This window comes from Erithacus rubecula (assembly GCF_903797595.1).
Source record: "Erithacus rubecula genome assembly, chromosome: 2".
NCBI lineage: Eukaryota > Metazoa > Chordata > Aves > Passeriformes > Muscicapidae > Erithacus > Erithacus rubecula.
The window spans coordinates 16106304-16126284 of record NC_136685.1 but is presented as its reverse complement, the minus strand read 5'-3'; the positions used below and the strand labels follow the sequence as shown (position 1 = coordinate 16126284).

At 39.4% G+C, this 19981-nt stretch overlaps 1 long non-coding RNA gene across 1 annotated transcript; it reads left to right on the top strand.

Annotated features, from left to right (window-relative positions):
• Positions 1–12660: 12660 nt before the first annotated feature.
• On the top strand, positions 12661–16208 carry LOC306813659. The gene is made up of 3 exons (XR_013777016.1): positions 12661–12823; positions 13511–13738; positions 15810–16208. It is a non-coding gene; the product is annotated as an uncharacterized lncRNA (long non-coding RNA).
• The last annotated feature ends 3773 nt before the right edge of the window (positions 16209–19981 follow it).

Here is a 19981-nt window from a genome sequence, read left to right as displayed (position 1 = left end):
GGACATAAGAATGTTACAGTAGAAAGGCAATGAACTGTGTAGTGCAGGTGATGTGGTGATAAAAGTGCTGTACTGGCGCTCTCTTCCCATTTTGACATCAGTCTGTTCCCTAATCCACCTGTCATCTACCAGCTTTCATCAGCTGTGCAAATTCCATCAGCTGTAAATTCACTCTGACCTGAACATTCCCTGCGAAAATTCAGTATTTCATATGCTTCTGAAGGCTCTCAGGGTTTCCTTAATCCAGCCAGAAAGAGTCTAGACTCTGCTTCAGCTTTCAGAGAAGTCCAGGGGTTTTTAGAATAAAAATCTTCCCACTCTCAATCCCCAAATGAAGTCTCAACAAAAAGCCCACAACTCTATAAGAGAACTACAAGCTATTGTTCTAAATGTTTCTACTGCTTTCTTTCTCTTACAAGTTTGCCTTTTCACCCTTTCTCCAGAGCTTTTCTTTCTCCCCTCTGATCTTGTCCTCCCTCTCCTTTCTCTCCTAGACTGTTCCTCATCTGTCTTTTTCTCCTTCCTTCCTTTGAGAAGGGCTTTGGGTCAGCACTGCTCAGCCATCAGCTCCAGGCTGATTGGACACTTCTGTCTCTGTTTGACAGATGAAATTCCCAAAGCTCCTAGTTAATTTTAGGGTGTCTGGGGGAGGAGGGAGCCTGGCACTGAACCAAACACACATTTAAATGTGCCAGAAAATTACACAGCGGTCAGAAAATTGCAAAAGCTGCAATTTTTGTGCAGCCCACAATTTTCAAGAGGTCTTGATTATCATCCAGAGTTCAGTGTTTTACAGGAAGTGCAAGAGGTTACATTTCCAGTGATTTTTAAGTGACCCCAAAACTATTACAGTGGAAAAATTCATACCAGTATTAACTATTTAAGTGAATTTCTATCTATTTCATGAGCAGTCAACATGGAAAAAAAGCATTTCTTCTGAAACAGATTAGAGCTTTGAATTTGATTATTCTTAGGGTCATTATCAACAACAAATTATCTAAACAATTGTGGACCTAATACATTTTGCATTTGAGGAGATCCAGAGAATTCTGTTGTATGACTGTGGTTTTGTGCATATGTGCATAAAACTATGGAAATCTAAGAACAATCTCTTACAAAACAAGAGCAGAAGAAATTATTAATTTATAGATAATGCTGACAAGATGGAAATCTTCAGCTGATGACTCCTGAAAAACAGGAAAAAAAAAAAAAAAAAAAAAAAAAAGGATGTTACCTTGTGACTGATCTTGTAATTTGCTCCAATATGACAAATTTGGCTATTTGCTCCAGCAGCACCCCAAGCTGCCAGGCAGCAAAAACCCACTGAAGGTGACTATGCAGGTGATGACTGTACAGAGCTCTGTAACAGGTTTTCCAGAAAAAAAACCCCACATCTATTTCATTCAAATTCAACATTAAATGGAATGCAAAACTACAAATTTATATCATGAATCCTCACCATTCAGCTCACAAATGAAATGTCAGGACAACTGGGGTGTCAGGACAATCCAGTTTCTTGCTGTGTGCTGTGCAGGCAGAATTGCAATAGATACAAGTGTGTCTCTGCAGCTTTGGGGATGTCCAGCAGAATTCCCTCTCTGGGTATTGCAGAGGCACAGCACAGCACCCAGTGGGCAGAATGCACTGTTTCTATTCAGTGCAAGAGAAATAGAGATTTTATCTGAGGGCTGATAAGGACCCAAGACCCCTGAGAGTTGCAGCCGTTTCCAAGAATATTTTGAAGATTTTTCCTGAGCTTTCACTGCTCTCAACTTTTTAATTCCTGTCAACAGACAGTTGTAAATGTTGAAACTTGCAGAGATTGTTTTAACTTGCAGAGCCTGTCTCAGACCAGAATAAAATTTATGCAGAGGTGATTACAGCCTGCTGTGCATCCCACTGCCCTGACCCCTCTCAGCAAGGTGGGCAGTGTGGCTTTGGGCAGGGTGGCAGCTGGGAACATGCAGCACCTCTCAGAGATCTCAGCAAGAAAGGAGCTGGCACCTTCCTGCTGGTTTCTCAGTCTGGAAAACCCTCAGGCTCTCCCAAACTGAGGCTCAACCATCATTACAGAATCCTTTGATTCCATATTTACACAGTCTTGATAATTAACCTCAATGTCTTTTAACTTCTCAAAGTTGCAGCATGTTCCCATTACAGGGCAGTTCTTCCAAATTTGGCCCTTTGTCTAGGAAAATCTCTAGAACTAACTGACTTTATGCTTTCCTGAAAAGTGAATGATAAAGAGCAACAAGAGTGGGCAAAAAGGTTGCACCACAGCAGATCTGCAACCCACAAAGATTTGCAATCTGACAGGTGGATACCTGAGCTTCACAGGTAGGAAATGAAATGAGGATGAAGTTTCAGGAGGAAGTGATCTCCTTACCTTCTAAGGTCCCTGCAGGCTTTTATCTCCAGAGCATACAAAGCCTATCATATATTAATTTGGTTTTGTACTCTGGATTCGAGCTGCATTGATTACTTCAGTACTGATACATACACAGGGACTGCTTGGGGTCTCCCACTCAGCCCAGGTCCCCTCAGGTGAGGGATGGCCTGTGCTGGACCATTAGACTGTTAAGTCTTAACTTTCAGTAAAATATTTCCTTGTATGATGAGAACAGTTGGGCACAGCACATGTGAGAGGGACAGCATTTCATGTACAAAGACAGTCTGGTCTTCAGCATGTGAAGTTGCTACATGAGGAGTCATATTTGACCTGCCTATCTTGAGAAAATCTTGCAAAAGCTACAGCTTGCTCCTTTGTGTCTTTTAAGAGGAATAAATACAAGATTTACCAAACAATTGTTACTTGTAATACTGATATCATTGTATAATGGAACACCATCTTTCTTATCCATCAACACACTTCCTAAGCTGATATTTAAGAACAGCATCAGAGATATATGTTCCTAAGCTTAATTTTTCCTATGCTAGTTCCCATAACTTACAATCATATATCAACTTACAATTGTGCTCCTTGACACTGGAGAAATTATGATGACTGTGACTTCTCTTTGTAAAAATAGAAGACTAATAAAATTAAGCAATAATCCATAAGCATGAGAAGGTTACCATTTTAAATATCATCTCCTGCTGTGAATTGAATAACAAGGTAAAGGTTTTAGCATTTATAAATGTCAAGGCAACACACATGTTCATTTTAACAGCATGATATGCATATCACTTATAAACTTATTGCACTTAAAGATTTCCACTGTACTGTACAGATGGTTTCAGGATACTACTTAAAATTTTAAGTGGTTCTGAATTTTAGGGCTTTGTTGCAATAGCTGATAATTCTACTAAATGTCTTATCACTAAAACCAGGAATTACAGTAATGCTATAAAAAGCATCAGACTCTTACATGCTATTAAATTTTTCAATGAGAAAAGAAAACCCTAAATAATTTCACTACAGCTCTTGATGCTGTCTCAAATATTCTGATTAAAAAGCACTACAACTTGAACTGGACAGAAATGTCATTTATCTCAAACAGTATTTTTTGCTTGCTTGCTGTCAAGAGACACAAGAAATGTTAGAATTAAATGGTATAGATTCAGACTGTCATCAAGATACTGTGCTTTCAAAACAGCAATGAAATGAATTTATTTAACCAGAAAGAAATAAGGTTGAAAAAATGAGAGGTGTCATCACCTTCAACTGGGAAGTAAGATGTGCTCTATTTGCCAGTTTATTGCTCTAATCAGGGACCCCAACATTTCCCTTCCCTCTCCCTCCTCCCATGCTCCAACCTGCTCAGCTGAAAAGAGTGATGAAAATGCACCATGGTGGTTTCTTCCGGGATGCCACTGCCATTTGGTGATCTAATTGGCCCCAGAGGGCCTCTCAACCATTTCCATCAGAGATAAGAGAGATTTTCTTCCTTCTGCTAGAGACAGATAGGAGGCATTAATTATGCAGACAGGATCCAAGAGAGCAACAGTCATTCTCAACTAAATCAACATGCAAAACTGTCATGGAAATTGTCACACTATAACAGCAAATGGCTATGGCAAAAAAAAAACAAACCCTCCAACTTTTTATAAAAAAGCGCCATGAAGAATTTGGTTTGATGTGCAGGTTCTAAAAAGCTTGATATCAGTCTTTTCTGTTTCATTAAAGATGTGATTTAAAATAGAGTATTTCCACAGTTTCTTTAAAAAAAGATATTGTAATAAAACCTGGACAAAAAATATCAAAACTTTTACTTCTTAAACTATTAGAAAACAAAAATACATTTCAACCAACCATAATGGAATACGGTTATTTTATAGGAGCACTCTCTTCCCTGCCCTAAAAAACTGGGAAAATAACAGGGGAGGAAAACTCATACTCCAGCCATCTCTTTCTCAGAAGACATGAATCTTTCTTAAAGGGTGAATTGAAAATCCCAGGGGTTGAAGAGAAAAAGAAGGGGTGGAGGACAATGAAATCTGTTCCATTTTCTAGAACAGAATGCTTCTCCCTTCAGAAAAAAAAAAACAAAAAAACCCCACAGTTATCTACATATATATATGTAGGGAGGAGTTATTGCAGGAAGAATATTAATGAGAGAAAACAGGGCAAACAGACAGCCCTAGTTCTACAGAGTACATATATATTGCAGACAGCTGCATAATTTACCCAGGAGAGAAATGTCACACGAAGCTGCTGCCAGCACCACAGTGAAGTCATCTAAAGCACACTCCAGCCCCAACTCTGCACTGTCACCCACAGAGATACCCCACTGTCCTCTCCAGAAGAGTCAATCAGTAAAAAAGAGAGGAAGCTCTGTGCTGTGCTGCCTCCTGCCCTCTCTGGAGCCAGGGCTGTGGGTGCAGGCAGGCACTCTGCTGCAGCACAGATCCTCAGGGAATGCTGTGACCTCAGGCAGCAGCGTGTAGGACACATGCCATAGAGTATAGACCCATGTGCTGGCCAGAAAATTACAAATATATGCACATAATAGCTGGCAAGCCTTCATCATTTGGAAAGGGTGACTAAAAAACAGCATAGAAAAAGCAGCTTTGAGATGGAGTTTGTTTCTCTCCCATGCAGCTGCAGAATGCCAGAGTATTTCAGCTTCAGCCAGGAATAAGTGTTTCAGGCCATGGGCAAAGAGTCTGTGCTCTTCCTGAGCCAAAGCGCATGGTTAAGTCCCTGAGAAAATTTGGGAAGCTCCAAAGGGCTGATCTCTCTTGCTTAGTGTGTGCAATCATTGGGATGCAGATAGGTGGATTCCACCTTCTCCCATTTTTTGGAGTAGTAAAAAAATTTCTGGCCCAGCATCTGGAAATTGTCTCTGTGAGCCAGGAAAGGTTCAAGCCAACATTATACATAACATTTCTAGACAACAAACCTCAGTCTGCTGAGCTGAGCTCTTCCCTACATAGTCGTAGAGTCCTCCAGGAACACTCCTCCTAAATTCCCAGCAAGAAAATCCCATTATCCCACACTGCACAAACAAGACACATTAATTCCACTCTTGTGAATGTGTTTTGGGAAAAAAAAAAATTCACCAATATGATATGCCTTATGGGTCTTCCCTGACAAAGGAACAACTTTCCCAGTAAGTCAGGTATTTAGAGGATCAAGACAAAATGTTGAAAGTGATAGCACAGTGCCCACTGTCACTATTCTGCTGCTTTTACAGTGCTTCTAATTAGAAATATCTCACTATTTGCACAAGTGTCTGTTGTCAATCAGAACTCACAAATTGGCATAGGTAACTGTAGGTTAAATCACATCATTTCACAAGCCACAGGATTTTATGATATCAAACACTTTCATGATGCCAACCAATCTGTCATTATGAGAAACAGATTCTTTTTAAATTAAGAGAAGATGGTAAATGCAGTTAAAATGTTAATACATCCAGTGGAACCATAACATAATAAAGTCAAAATTTTACAGTATATTTGAATTGTACAATATATGCAGTGTGCTGCCTGTTCAAGAAAATGTCTTATTGCAGCTAATAACCACTAAAATAACCTCCTGACTTAGCAGATCTGTGTCAGCTTGAAAGATGAGGGGTTTAGGGTGTTTCATAAGCAACTATCTTTGGATAGCATTGGGTTCTGCAGAGTCCTGAGCCAAGGGACTCTAATGGCCATTGACCATTGACTGCAGGCACTGGAACATGGTGCACAACCAAGGGTCTGGTGTGTGGCAGGACTGACATCCTGGTCTAGTTAACTAGAAGCACCTGAGCACAGCAACCCTGGTTTTAAAGGAAAACTGATCATTGGTTTAGAAATATCCCAGATCAAAGACCTGACTGATTTTAAGAATGTGATGAAAATTTTTTTCTACTTAACAAGCATCAGTGGGTAAAAAGTTGTGCTCCTTCCACTCTAGACACTTCCTTTCAGGGATGGAGGCAACTGTTTTGCAGCTGGAGCTGATTTTTTCTTTTAATCCTGATGTAAATTTTGTTTTAATTGGCAGCTAATGGAAAAGAGTGTTCCTTGTTTCTAAAGAGAAGCAGGAAAATGTAGGGCTGGTTTGAGTCTGCTGTAATTGCAACACAACAATCATTTGTCAGACCTGCAGGGAAGCAAGGATGAAATGGTAGCTTGCAATACCAGTGTGTGTGCCACAGATGCTACCCAGGGATTCAGGTTAATTACATACCAGGCATGCTTAGGGACCACCCATGTAAAACAGCTGGCAGGATGGAGGCTTAAAATTGCTCCCTGCTGGTTCTACCATTGCACACTGCCCTCTTCAATTCACTATGAATCTTTTCATCTGGGCTAATTTGCTTGAGCAGGATGAGTAACTTAGACTGACTTATCTCCCCTCTCCCAGCCCTGCTGGCTTTGGAACTGGTCCACTCCATTCCCTACCTATTCCTTCAATTGTCTGAACCTAAAGAGTTTATTCATGTGTATGGGCAAAGCTTTTCAAGTGCCATAAACATCACTGCAAAAGTCAAAGGAAGCATGTATTAATTTAAAAGGGAAATTAGTAGCAAAGACCCTCTCTAGTGTGTGAGCTCATCTATCCAGGATGTGATTCATTGTTTCATTCCATGTTCTTGTGTTGTTATACAAAATATTCTTCACTTATCTTTATTATTAACACTGAATCATCTGAGATGCCACTGAGGTCATCCCTTTATATTTGTCTTAATTCTGCATTTCTAGACCCTTCTGGCTTTTACCTGATTCATGACAGTACTTAAGGATAGGTAAGGCTTTGTGCTTTGAAAATAAATGACATATTATGAGTACTAGTATAACCATAGGTAAGAGAGTAATATGATGTATTTGTAGTAATCCTGATCACCCAGATCATGAATTAGGCTTAGTTTTTTATGCCACTCCATATAATCATAAATTAAAATGGTGGTAAAATGTCACTGGCTTTAGAGACATCAGCTGAAAATTACCATAATTCTTGGCATAATTTTATTATTAAATTATTTTCCTTGCATTGCTATACAATAAATATGATATTTCAAGAGGGTGATTATTATAAACTGGTCCTTATCAGACAGGTTTTCCTAAAGGATTTGGTAAACTGATTGCAATGTGCAGCACTAATGAATGTATTGAATTGTTCACTCTCTCCTTTTGCTTAGTCTATGGAAAAGAGATTTTTTTCCTAGATACTGGATGAAAAATTGCCTGTGAAAAATGTGGACAATCAAGCAGCAGTCTCTAACAATGAAAACACCATGCACACTTCCACTTTCACCCTTCCATTCTCCCAGTGCAATGTCTTTTTTAGCAGAAGTTTGCTCCTTGACTTCAGCTTACTTTTCTACCTCAGCTGCTCAGCAGGGAGTTTGAGACCTAACTCTGGCCTCAATAACCAACAGTCCTATTACTAAAGACCCTACTCCAACACTTATATGTAATTTGAGTAACTGCTGGCACTTGAAACTCAATCCACAGCCCACAAAAGCCACAGGAGAGACTGTCACTGATTATTGTAGGCTATGGAGGAGGATCTTAAGCACTGCTGTGTGCACTAGTTCCTTATACACGAGTGTATATGGATGCATATCAGCTGTAAATTTGATGGTGGATGGAAAGGGGTCTATGAAAGGAAGCTGTTCTGAAGTTCTGGTGTATTTTAACTTGCATCAATAACATAGTTGTTGATAAAGAATTGTCATTTAACAGTAAAATAGTGATGTAAATAAATTTAGAAGCAGGACATAGTTGACTAATGTGAGACACATTCAGCAAGCAGGGACGAGGGAAATTGATTCCATGTTTAATGACTAAATGAGAGATTGAATTATGCAAAAACTTCTGAAATCTCACCTCTGCCTACAGGAAATAGAGCTCTGTTTGGGAGGATGAGCTGTGACCTCACTGCTGAGAGTCAAAGGATTGTAAAACACCATTTACTTGCATTTTAAAAATATGTTAGCCATTGTCCACTAGAAGTTCCCATCATAGTTCTGTTTCTGCCCAAGTCTTTTTTTTTTGAGCTAAACAGGCAGGGGCCATGCAGGATCCAAGCATTGCCTAGAGCTCCTGATCAGTGTGAAGGAGGGGAGGAGTGACTTTGACAGGAGTAATTAAAGCCAAGGGTGCACAGTAACTCACTACAGTCTAACACAAGTCACTAACCACATGCAAATACACTACTGGGAGGAAGGGGAGAGTTTATACCCATCTAATATTCCTGTTATAATTCCCTCTCCCCTCATTCTTGGCATCTGACCACAGCCCACCTTGTGCTTTTCTTGAAATCAAGAACACAATATAACTAATCTATTCCATTTATATGTATAAATGTCTGTGCATAAATATGTACAGTATTAATAGTTCATCAGTGAATTATAATAATAGCAATAGAAAGAGTTTTAATGGAGTAGAGGCACGACCATCCTGCATTACAATTACTCTAGCATCCAGACTCCCATGGTGGCAAACAGTGCATTTTAAGGTTCTGGCATCCAGTAGTGAAGGGTTTCAGTTAACTTGGCCTGAGCACCAGGCTATATAAGATTTTGTCTCCCTTCTGAGAACATTTGATAACCAAGATTTGATCCCAATTTCTGTGGCCAGCAAACAGGATCTGCAACATAACCCTTATGCTGTGAAAATTATTTCTTATTGCCCCTTTTGAATTTCTTACCTTTAAATATCACTAATCATTCCTATTTTTCTTTGTCATTAGAAAGGCACACCCAGTTTCTGACAATTTCCTTAAATGTATTTTAGGTATATTTAAAGATATGACTTTATCTTGAATCTCTACTAACCAATCTCATGCTTTTTCAGCAAAATAATCCATGGGAGCACAAAATGAGCATTACTCTAAATACATCTGAATACACCAGCTTCAAGGGAGAAGCTCATTCTTTGCAACCCAGACGTGCATTTTAAGTTGGTTGCTCCATGGTGGATTAGATCCAATAGTCAATGCATTTTGTTACTAGGTGGCCTCTAGCCAGGTGGGTAGAAAATCTTCCTGAGAGATGAAATGAAAATGCTGAGTTTCTTCAGTCTGAGGAAGAGGGACTGAACCAAGGTCTTCTCCTTCCTCAACATATGCCTTACTGGAACGTGGGAGGCAGCAGGCACTTTAAAACATATGTGATGCTGAGTCCACAGCTCAGCTCCCAGATGTCTACACTACAGATCTGAAAAAACTACATGAAAGAACATCACTGACTTTATTTATTTATTTGTTTATTACCTTTTATATTTTAAAACCCCCTTTATATTTTGTATGGCTTTTTGTACTTTTAGACTCTGACAGCTGTTCTCTGTAAATGCAGATCAGATCAGGGTGAATTTAGGTGTAGCTCTGGGCATATCCAAACCAGGAGTTTTAGATGTCCAAAGACCATTTACGTCAAATGAAAGCATCTGTGAAGCATTGGTGTCCCCAGGAATGAGCAGGGATCAGGAGGTGCCCAGGTCCATTTTTCATAGTTGCGTAATTCTGGTTTGTCACAGACTCATCACTTCAGCACCTACCACAACCTCCAGTGTCATCTTACAGCACCTAAATTTCCACTGCTTTACAAGCTGCTGTCAGGAATTTAGTACCTTAAGGCTGACTTCAACACCTTTCTTTTATATTTTATGTTTTTTCCAGTTTTATAGCCATTACACAACTGCAGTAAATGGCAACAAATCAAGTGAATGACTTAAAGCACTGCAGAAAAAAAATCCCTTGTCTGCCTGTGCTGCACTCTCAAAAAGAGTTAAGTGCTTATTAGAGTAATAAGTAATATTTTGACCTACAGAACAGCATGCTTTCTTCTTTTTCTTGTTGACTGTTTAATATATACAAAATAAATTTCTCTCCTGTAAGCTCTTTTTCATGAGGCAATGCTTATAAACAGCACCTGATTTCAGACTCCAGCCATTCCAGGTGCAGCTCACACTTGTCTCAGTGTTGTCAACAGATCCTTGGGGAGGCCCCTTTTCTGCACCACAAAAAAAAAAAAATGAACCCCCCTGTCCTTTCTGTTCAGGGTGTGTCATTATTTGGTTGTACAAAACCTAGTAACTTCAGTTTTTATGTCAATGAGCTTCAAATCAAGCTTTAAGATAAGAAGTACCCACAGTCTTGTGATGAAAAAGTCAACCGAGCATATTTTGATTTTCCCTTGGGTTTGTCCCTTGGGGCAGCCAGTAAACCAACAAACTCTTTTGTAGCTTATATCTTCTCAAGCTCCTGGCTAGAGCATACATCCACCCACAACCGGCCAAAGAATTCCAAACAAAATCCCTGAAAAGTACCTGAGAACAATCAGATGATTGCAACTTGCTGTTTTTACAAATGAAAGTAATCTTCAGACAATTGCAATCTAGTTAATTGCTAGAAAATTGTGCTTATCACAGTGTTAGCGTAGTCTTCATTCCTCCTGTGAAAAACTTTTTAGTGTTCTTCATATATATTTACACACATACACAACCATATAAATTAATTTTTAAAGGACTATATAATGGGGAAAAGATTTATATTCTGTCATCAACTCCTGATTTCCCATCAGTAGCACAAATTAATCAAATTAATCCTAAATAGGAAACACTAGACCCAAGATAATTATTGTAGACAAGGAAACAAAAACATATAGCTGGTGTGAATTAGATGCTGGAAAATTTTTCATCTCAGTCTGTCATAGAACACAGAATTTTTTTTTTAAAGTCTGATTTCATCCTTCCCTCTAGACCTTGAGTCTTCATTCCATATTTGTTTACACGTAATTGATTTTCGTATTTACAAGAGGAGCACAATGACTACCATTGATATTGTGTGAGCCTCTTGAACTGTTTCTAGCCTAAATGCATGTCTATAAAATAAAGCTGGGGCCCAAAGAAAGGGTAATTGTGCTGTTAATAACTTTAGCCAGATGACTTAATGTGCTAGAAAGTTGGGGGCTTCTGTCTGAGGAAAAATCTTACTGCCTCACTTCTGAGGACCAAAATGTGTGGGTGCTGGAAGGCACCTGAACTGACAAGGCTGAGTAGCTAAAGGCATCTTCAATTCTCTTTTTCACCTGCAAGCCTTTTTCTGATACAGAAAAGAGCTTGATTCCTCCTCCCCTCTAGGCAAAAATCAAAGCATTCCACTTTATTTTAATGGATAGTTTGTCTGTCTGAGGTTTTCTTGCCAGGATTTCAAGATGTTTACTATTTGAGAGGGAGAAGTGTACCAGAGAGTGAAATAAGGTAAGAACACAAGAGGTAGGTATGTAAAAAAAACCCAGTTTCTAGTGACATTTAAAAGGAATAGCTTAGTATAAGGGTTCCTTTTATCTGCACTGGTCTTCCTTGACCCAATCATACATCTCCCCTGACCTGACTTTTCAAAATCAGGTCCAAAATTTCATCTGTGCAATTTTTATGACCTTTATCTGAGTCAGTCTCCTAAGACACTCTGAAGACTTAAACAACGCTATTTGTTTTAACTGTGGAAATATTGATATCTTAAATCCTTAAAAAATAATGATCATTCAGAACTAGCATTTGGCTATCAGATATGACTTTGTGCTCTGCCTTAAGTGTAGGTGTCCTTTATTATGAAAGTCAATAGCACATATTCTCCCAATTGTGTCAAAAAAAAAAAAAAATCCAAAAAACTCTGTTGAAGAAATACCATGTCTTTCTCTTGTTTTATGATCTGTTTTTTCACCTGATCAAAAACTGATTATTAGTGTAAAACTTTTCTTTGTTTTGAGGACTTCTCAACATGTCAGTGGCTAAATCAATCCTCCAGGAAGGCAGATGTCATTTCAAATGGAAAAATTAACATAATAAGGAGTTCATATTTCAGACTATGCTCTTTACCTCTCTCTGGCAGATGATATGTGGTCACTTGTAAAAGCTTCAACTTTAAGGTATGTTCTGTTTCTTTGCTGTGTATAATGGGGGCACTATGTAAGGGACTGATTTGTTACCATCACTCACCATTGTCAAGACAGCATCTTAAACTGAGCACAGGTGTGAAACAGTAGATATTGTGAGATAATTAAGTTGAAGTTCTTCTATCCATTCAGGTTAGTGCATTAGTTCAGTACTGAGCTTTAATAAAGTTAGCCGTGAAACTGAGTTCTATTTAAGTGTATTGGGCCACATTAAATAATTTGGAAATCCACATATTTCTACCTCAAATATAATGGATATTATAGGATAAAATTACTATTTATTGACTGTTCTTATAATTATGTCTCTCTATTGATTTTTTACAGTCTGGATTATTAACAATGTGTTGAAACTCATAAAAGGATTCATATGTCTGGTGATGACAGAGTTACATTCATTCCCTGCTGATGACCAGGCTGTCTATAAACACATCTACCTGCCTAGGTGCAGAGCACTATGAGTTCATGCTGTCTCTGCTCTAAGTCAACAAGAGGTAAATCAATACCAAAGCTGTTTTGACACCTCCTCATGAAATTTTCCTGGAGTCAATATATCCTGCCTCTTTGAATAGACATATCCTGACAAGAGCAGACATAGTCTGTGTGTGCTAATCTTGGCAGTAACACTGAACACCCATACACTGATGAACTCCAGACACTTGTTCCTTTATACACAGAATTTATTGCAAATGTTGTGCTTCTTTAAGAACATCAATGGTGCTTTGAACGGTTTTTTCTTAACAGTTGCCACTTCATTGATAACCTTCTTAAGAAGAAGAAAGAAAAACAAAATCAAAGATTAAAAATATATGAAGCCAAATAAAAATATCAAAATTTTCCTGTCTGGGTTGCCTCTGGCTGGACTTAAAATTCCATTACTGACATTATCTGTTAATCAGTTAATCTTTGATCTCCTGAGGGAGGCTGAAACTCTTTTCTAGATACATTAAAGGAAAACTAATTTAGACAATATAAAAGATACTCCAATAATCATATTAACTAAAAAAGAACATAGAATTTTTTAGAAGAAAGTATAAAAAATGTCTAAGAGATTAAAACTGGAATTCAGACTAGAATTATCTATGATAAATAAGAATTCTTTCATCAACAAATAGTTGAAAGGAAATGGAACACATTGTTCCATTTACAAGTCAGGACTTTAAAACACAATTCTCCTACAGTTTTTGCAGGACAAGATACACAGCCCCAAGAAATGTCATATCAAACTTGGCTCTTTGACTCACTGTGGAAGAGTGAAAGTTTCTGGGATGCTTGTCCAACAATTAACAGAAGAAGAGAACAGAGAATGCATCTTTGGATCTCTCTTCACTGCAGAATCTGTCAGAGGAGAGAGATTTCTCAGTTTGCCACTTGATAGATGGAGGCTTCAATCAGGAGCCACTCTGCAGGTGAGCCACAGCTCAGGAGGAGTTGGTTTTGGTCTGTGCAATCTCTTTCAAACACTTTGTTTATCTGATACAGACCAGGTTCCAGGAATACATACCCATTGTGATGATGTCACAGGGATGACTCTAAAGCACTGACCCCAGAGCCAGGATGTGAGTCATTGTTTCATTACTGGAGTCACACCTGAACTGCCATGTGGCAGAAACTGCAGAAATGGGAGACAGAATTCTTTTCCATAAAAAGTTGAGAGACTTGGCAAATGTTTATGAAAAGTGAAGTGAAATGAGCTAAAGGTGAGTCATTGATATCAGCTGTCACAGAGGCATTCTGGAGTCCCAAAAGTAGAGATGGTGGAAAAATAGGGTCTTATAAATTTTGGAAATTGTCTTTCCTTCCCAAGGACTGCAGATCTCATGGTGGCTTTTCCCTCAGCTCAGCATTTTTTAGGAAGCAGGAGTAGATTTTTCAGTCACTGTGCCAGTGCTTTCTTTTTCTTTATGTAAGCTTCCTTCAACATCCAATCTGTCTTCGGGCAGCTGCCAAGGAGGGTTTCTTGTTCTGCAGACTGTTTAGCAGAAAAACCTCCCCTGATACTGAGAGACAATCTTCCAAGCTCTCTGTATATGTCAAAGATTCAAAGCAGAGTGCCAATGAAAAGAATTTTTACTGAAATTTAGAAACATTAAAACAATAAAACTTACTTTAAAAATGCATGTTTTCTAAACCAATGTTTACATTTATGTAGTAATCCTCTTGGTATTTTTCTTCTATGTTTTGGCTAATTAAAATAGAATTATATCATGAGTTATTGATATGTCATGTCATTTCTATTATAATTTTTTTGAAAAATTCAGATTTGTCATAATTATCCTGGTAATGATTTTTTTTCCAGCTCAAAGTCAAAAGCAAGGGGAAATTTAACTGAAAAAAACCACCCTAGCTCTATTGTGAGGACTTCCAATTTAAATATCCCAATGTTGCTTCTTAACTTACCAATGTAAGTTAAGCATGAGTTAAATATGGAGGACAAGTGAATATGTAGCCAAACTCAGTGTAGGTTGATGGCAGAAGTATCTGCAAGCTTTGCTGCTGATAAAAGAAAGATAAATGTAGGATTTAGATCTGTATAAATCCAGAAAGAAAACAGGCAGCTCCCAGCACTGATAAGAAATAAAACACCAGTGCCAACAGCAGTAACAAGGCAACAGGCACCACCAAGACAGCCAGAGATAGGCTGGCAGGCAGAAGTAAGAAAGAAATTATACAGAGCTGACTACAGTGACAGGACGAGAGTTTGAAGCCTTCCAGCTCTGTGCAAATGGTCCAGGAGCTGTGTGCTCCCTCCTGGGGGAGAACCTGCCCCTCCTGGGGCTGGGGGGCTGTGCAGGAACCCCCAGCCACACTCCTTCTCCTGCACCTCCTACACAGGGACCCGCTGTGCTGGGCCCTCTTTCCCAGAGAATGGGGAACAAAGTACATGGGAACACACTCAGGGGGTGTGAACAGGCAGTGTGGTCAGACCTGACCTTGCCAGGCTGGGCTCCCAGCTTCCTGAAAGCTCATGATGGAAGTGAGAATGCAAAGGAAACATCCATCACAATAAGGTGAGGTACATCTCGTGGAAAAGAAACTTGCAAGAGCAGCAAATGACTTTTTGGGACAGGTGCAGCCTCTGTAGGTGACAAGTTTTCAAAGAGGATGAACATCCACTCCAGCAAAATGTCTAAGTTGTAAGACTGACACTGTAGAAGATACTCCTGGTAGTTATAGTAGAAGGTCTGTTTGCTAATGACAATAATCACTTGCCAATCCAGTTTTCCAGGCCAGGACTCCCTCTCCTACCAAACAAATTACCTCCAGCTGCCCTTTGAAAAGCCAGTGTTTCCAGGTGTTGCATAGAAACACAGCTATTTAAACTAGATCTCAGTGGAATGTGAGAAGCTCTGTAAACAGAGTTTAAGATGCTCTATTTAGGGTGGCACTCTCTTGACATTGAAAACCTGACTTTGTCCTTGTAAACTATAAACTAGAAATAAAACCATAACTTTGTTTTCTAAATTTTCTTTATTTCAGGCAGGTCGTCAAGACAGAAAAGTAATGCCAGCAAATGAGAAGGATGCTAACAAAGCAGGCTCTGCCTCAGTTTTCAGGTCAATACCAACAGTGCATGCTGGAGAAGAGATGAAGTACATATCATTGTTACATGGATTGCTAGTGACACCAGTTCCTTCTAACAGCAGTAACCTTCAGATCCTCTCCTACTAGAAAAAAGTGGCAGATGAAGGAGTGATTTGGCTGTCATATAATATGAGTTAAAATGATAGAAAATTAAATTTTGTTCTCCTTTCCGATTAAACTTAATTTGCAATAGAAGCAGAGAGGTATCAGAACATACAGTCTGTCCCTGTAAGCATGTCAGTGTTAGATGCTGAAAAGCTCTAATTTGTAGTTCATTTATGTAATGCAGGTTGAACCCCTTTCCTCCAGACTTTTCTGGAATACCAGGCTGTATTGAAAAGGAGTGAGGAAAGCACATATATCTTCCATCCTGTTTTACAAAGGTATTCACCGAGAAAAAATTATTGCTTGCCATCATGGATCATAGAATGGAGTTCAGCTTTTATAAAAAAAATGCATTAATTTCAAGTATTTATTCTCTGTATTTCAGACATATATGTCTGATGAAATAAAGAAATGTTCCCCCCCCACCACTCCTAGAATAACTAGTAGGTAGAGTACCTAAATAAAAATAAAGTATCTTAATTTAGTATTGCTCCCACTCTTCCCAAAAGGGGCTGTGTCAATGTGTTTCCAAGCAAAGAAATATTAGTGAATGACCTTTCCTAACTCTTCATTGCTATTCACAGGTGAGTGTGTCTCTAAGATGTCATTCCAGGCAGCCCTGGCTGCAGAAATCCCCCACCTCATTGGCTAATGCTCAAATACATTACAGTAATATATTTGCTTTTAGAGGAGGAATGTTCATGCGACTTGTTTAAAATGCTTTTGCTCTGTTTGGAGATTGCCAATAGCCTGGAGATGTTTGGTTTCAGCATCATCCCTAGTGTAACTACAGGCTGTAATGTCATGAAGCTTGTATAAATTTCTGACCCTGATTCCTATCAGCAGCTGGGTCAAATTAAAGCAGTCGAATAATTTTGTAGCCTGTCCTCACTATTTCTTTAGCATGAACCCCACTCCTGTAGCACTGGGGAGGTGCTGGAAGACCAATGCATCATCCAAGGAAGAACTTGTGGAGCAGGTCTTTCATTAGCAGGCTGTGCTAACCTTGGCCATCCCTTGTGCCACCTTGCAAAGGGCACAGGTTAGCCACACTTTGAGTCTCGTGGTACTGCAAAAGCTCCATGCACTCCCTTAACAGGAACTAGTATCATGTGCAAAGACACCAAACACTAATGTTTCTCAAATTATGAGTACACTTGAGAAATTGTAGTGTTTCTAGGATATTCCTGAAATATGCTGAGGGATATGACATGACTGAGCTGAAATAATAACCATATTTAACCTATACATGATTTCCTTTTTCCTGAAGATCATGCATAAAACTGGCAATTTTGTTCATTATGCATATTAAGTATTACCTCATAGCAATTATTTCTTGCTCTTCTGACTCTAAATTGCCTGTTTTTCTTTTTCTGTCTCTTTTTGTGAGTTTTTTTTTGGCTCTTGCCCCTGAGCCACCAGGGCTATGTATTGATTGAAATCCATAACCTGGCAGGGCATGGGAGTGTGCAGGCTGCAGCATTCCCAGGGTCCACTGGCCATGTGTTCCAGCCCCTGGCCATGTGTCCCAGCCCCTGGCCATGTGTCCCAGTTCCCCAGGAGGGGTGAGAGGAGCAGGATGTGGCACTGTGACTCCCCAGCTGTCACCGTGCACTCTGACTGTCACAACAGCTTACAGCAGATTAACACAAGTGCCTTTCACTGGCACATTGAGAAAACTGGTTCACATCAGCCTAGTCAGCTAGGTAGAGCCAAACCTGCTCCCTCCCCAGTGGTATCCTTTGTTTGATTAATGAACGGTGTCAGCAATTAAAAGCAAAGCAGACAATGAGCCTAGTGCATCCTCTGCAATCCAATTTCATCTTTTGCTGAGAGCTAATGAAGAGTAAGCAAGACACTGAGATAAACCAGGTTGATAAGAAGCAGAGCTTGTATAACTCCTTGGCTTCATTTGCACAAGTCCTAGAAATGTGTCTGTGGGTAACCACCACACTAAGATTTATTTGTTTGCTCAACTAGATTAATAATTTTGCACTTTTGACTTGCTCTCATGTTTTCTTTACATTTATTCAGATATTTGAACCAGATAACTAGCAAAAGGCAGCTTAAAAGGCATTAAGTAGGCAAATATACAAACACACCCTGCCATACCTGCCTTGGGTTTTTATGTGAATGACACGTGTCAACCTGATCAAGGCATAGGGGTGCAAGGATCTGCTCTTTGTGAAATTGTTCACAGCCATGTTTGTGTGAAAGGTTGTTCAAGCAAATTAGTTTCAGTTAATATCACTGTAGAAAAATGGGTGAAGTGCTAGCCAGACAGGTGGATCCAGTCAGATTTTTGTGTATTTTCACTGAATCTCTGGAAAGGGTCAGGGATCACATTTCCCCCTCCAGCAGTAAAAGCCACACAACTCCTCTTGGTGGCTTTGGGAGACCAGTTCTTATGTGTCACAGAGGGCAGGGTGTGGTCCTGCCTTGAATTAATTTTTTTGGGGACGCAGTTCATGTGGGAGACAGCAAGTACTATTTAGACAAAAAGCCACTAATACTTCAGTTTAACTGGTGTTTTTTGAGTGCCTGTGCCCAAAGGCTTGTCTGCTTTTCTAGAAACTACCTTTCTCTGAAAAACTTGCCTGTTTTAAAACTACAGATCTACAGTGGTTTTGTTCCTGCTGTGTAGATGACAGGGTTTGTCTGTATAAGAGAAGTGTTCAGTGAAATGGAGCACAGATTCTGAAACCACAGCTTAGGGCTGGGCACAATAAAAGGTAGGTGGTGCAAGCATCATACAGAACCTCTTTGAACCATTTTTATGTGTTTTAAGGTGAGCTAGTAAAGAAAACAAAAGTCCTTGCTAGCCCTGGTGGATGGGCATCCTGCCCCTCCACTCTGAGCACACTCACAGAACTGAATCAGCCTTCACTTCTGTCATTTCCACCCACAGAAAAAGTGCTAGTCTTGGTGTCAGCAGAGTTTGTATCTAATAATTGAAGTCTCTGCGGATTTAAAAATCAATTCTTGGCTCCAAGTCCAGCAATATTCTGTATCAGCAGAACTGTGTAACTACACTCTGATTATAGTGGTTATAGTACAAGTTAGTTAACTGCTATCAAAATGAGTGGGTGGAAAGGAAGACAAGCATTTCTTCTTTTAAGTCATCCTGCACTTTGTTTCTGTCAGTGTTCTGCCCTGCTGAGAAAAAAAAAAAGGGAGAAAAAAAAGAAGCAAAAGAAGAAAAAAGAAAATCCAAAAAACCCCAAGAACAAACCAAAAAGCCAAAAAAAAAAAAATTCAACCAAAACACCCCCCAGAACCAAAAACCAAAACACACACCAAAAAAACCACCACAAAATAATCTCCAGGGAGAGATTTCTTGACATTTCAAGTTCTACCTGTTAAGTGCTGCCTAAAGATTGTGGTTTTCTAGAAATACCTGCACATCCTTCTTCTAAGTCATGAAGGAAATATCTCTCTGGTTGTCGCCATCATAGGACAGTCACTCCTGCAGGGATGCAGCTCCAAGTGACTGCAAGCAGTCTTTTATGCTAGAACATGGCAGAAGCATGGGCTGGGGAAGATGAGTAGGCTGCATTGAGGGCAGCAGCAACAAGAACAGTTTCCAACTGAGCCCTCCTGCTTGAAGAATAAAAATGTTATTCACATCCCTCATATTAAATGATACAAAAATAATGTGCCAATGTCCACAATGACAGACCTTCAGAGGGATATGGGATGCTGCCCTTGGGCACTTGTAGCAGCCCCACAAGCTGTCCAACTGGGGGCTGTGTGCTGATTCCATCTGACTGGACATCTCATATTTGTCTCTGCAAACAAATATTCATGGTTACATGCAAGTGCATGTTTCTCATTTGCTGTACACAACATTATGAAAGATTTGTCAAGGTGAGAGAGCAACATTAATGTGTGAAGAATGACGAGCATTTCGTAAAGTCAGATCTGCAGTGTTAATGAAATAAAGCAATTGATAATTAGAAATA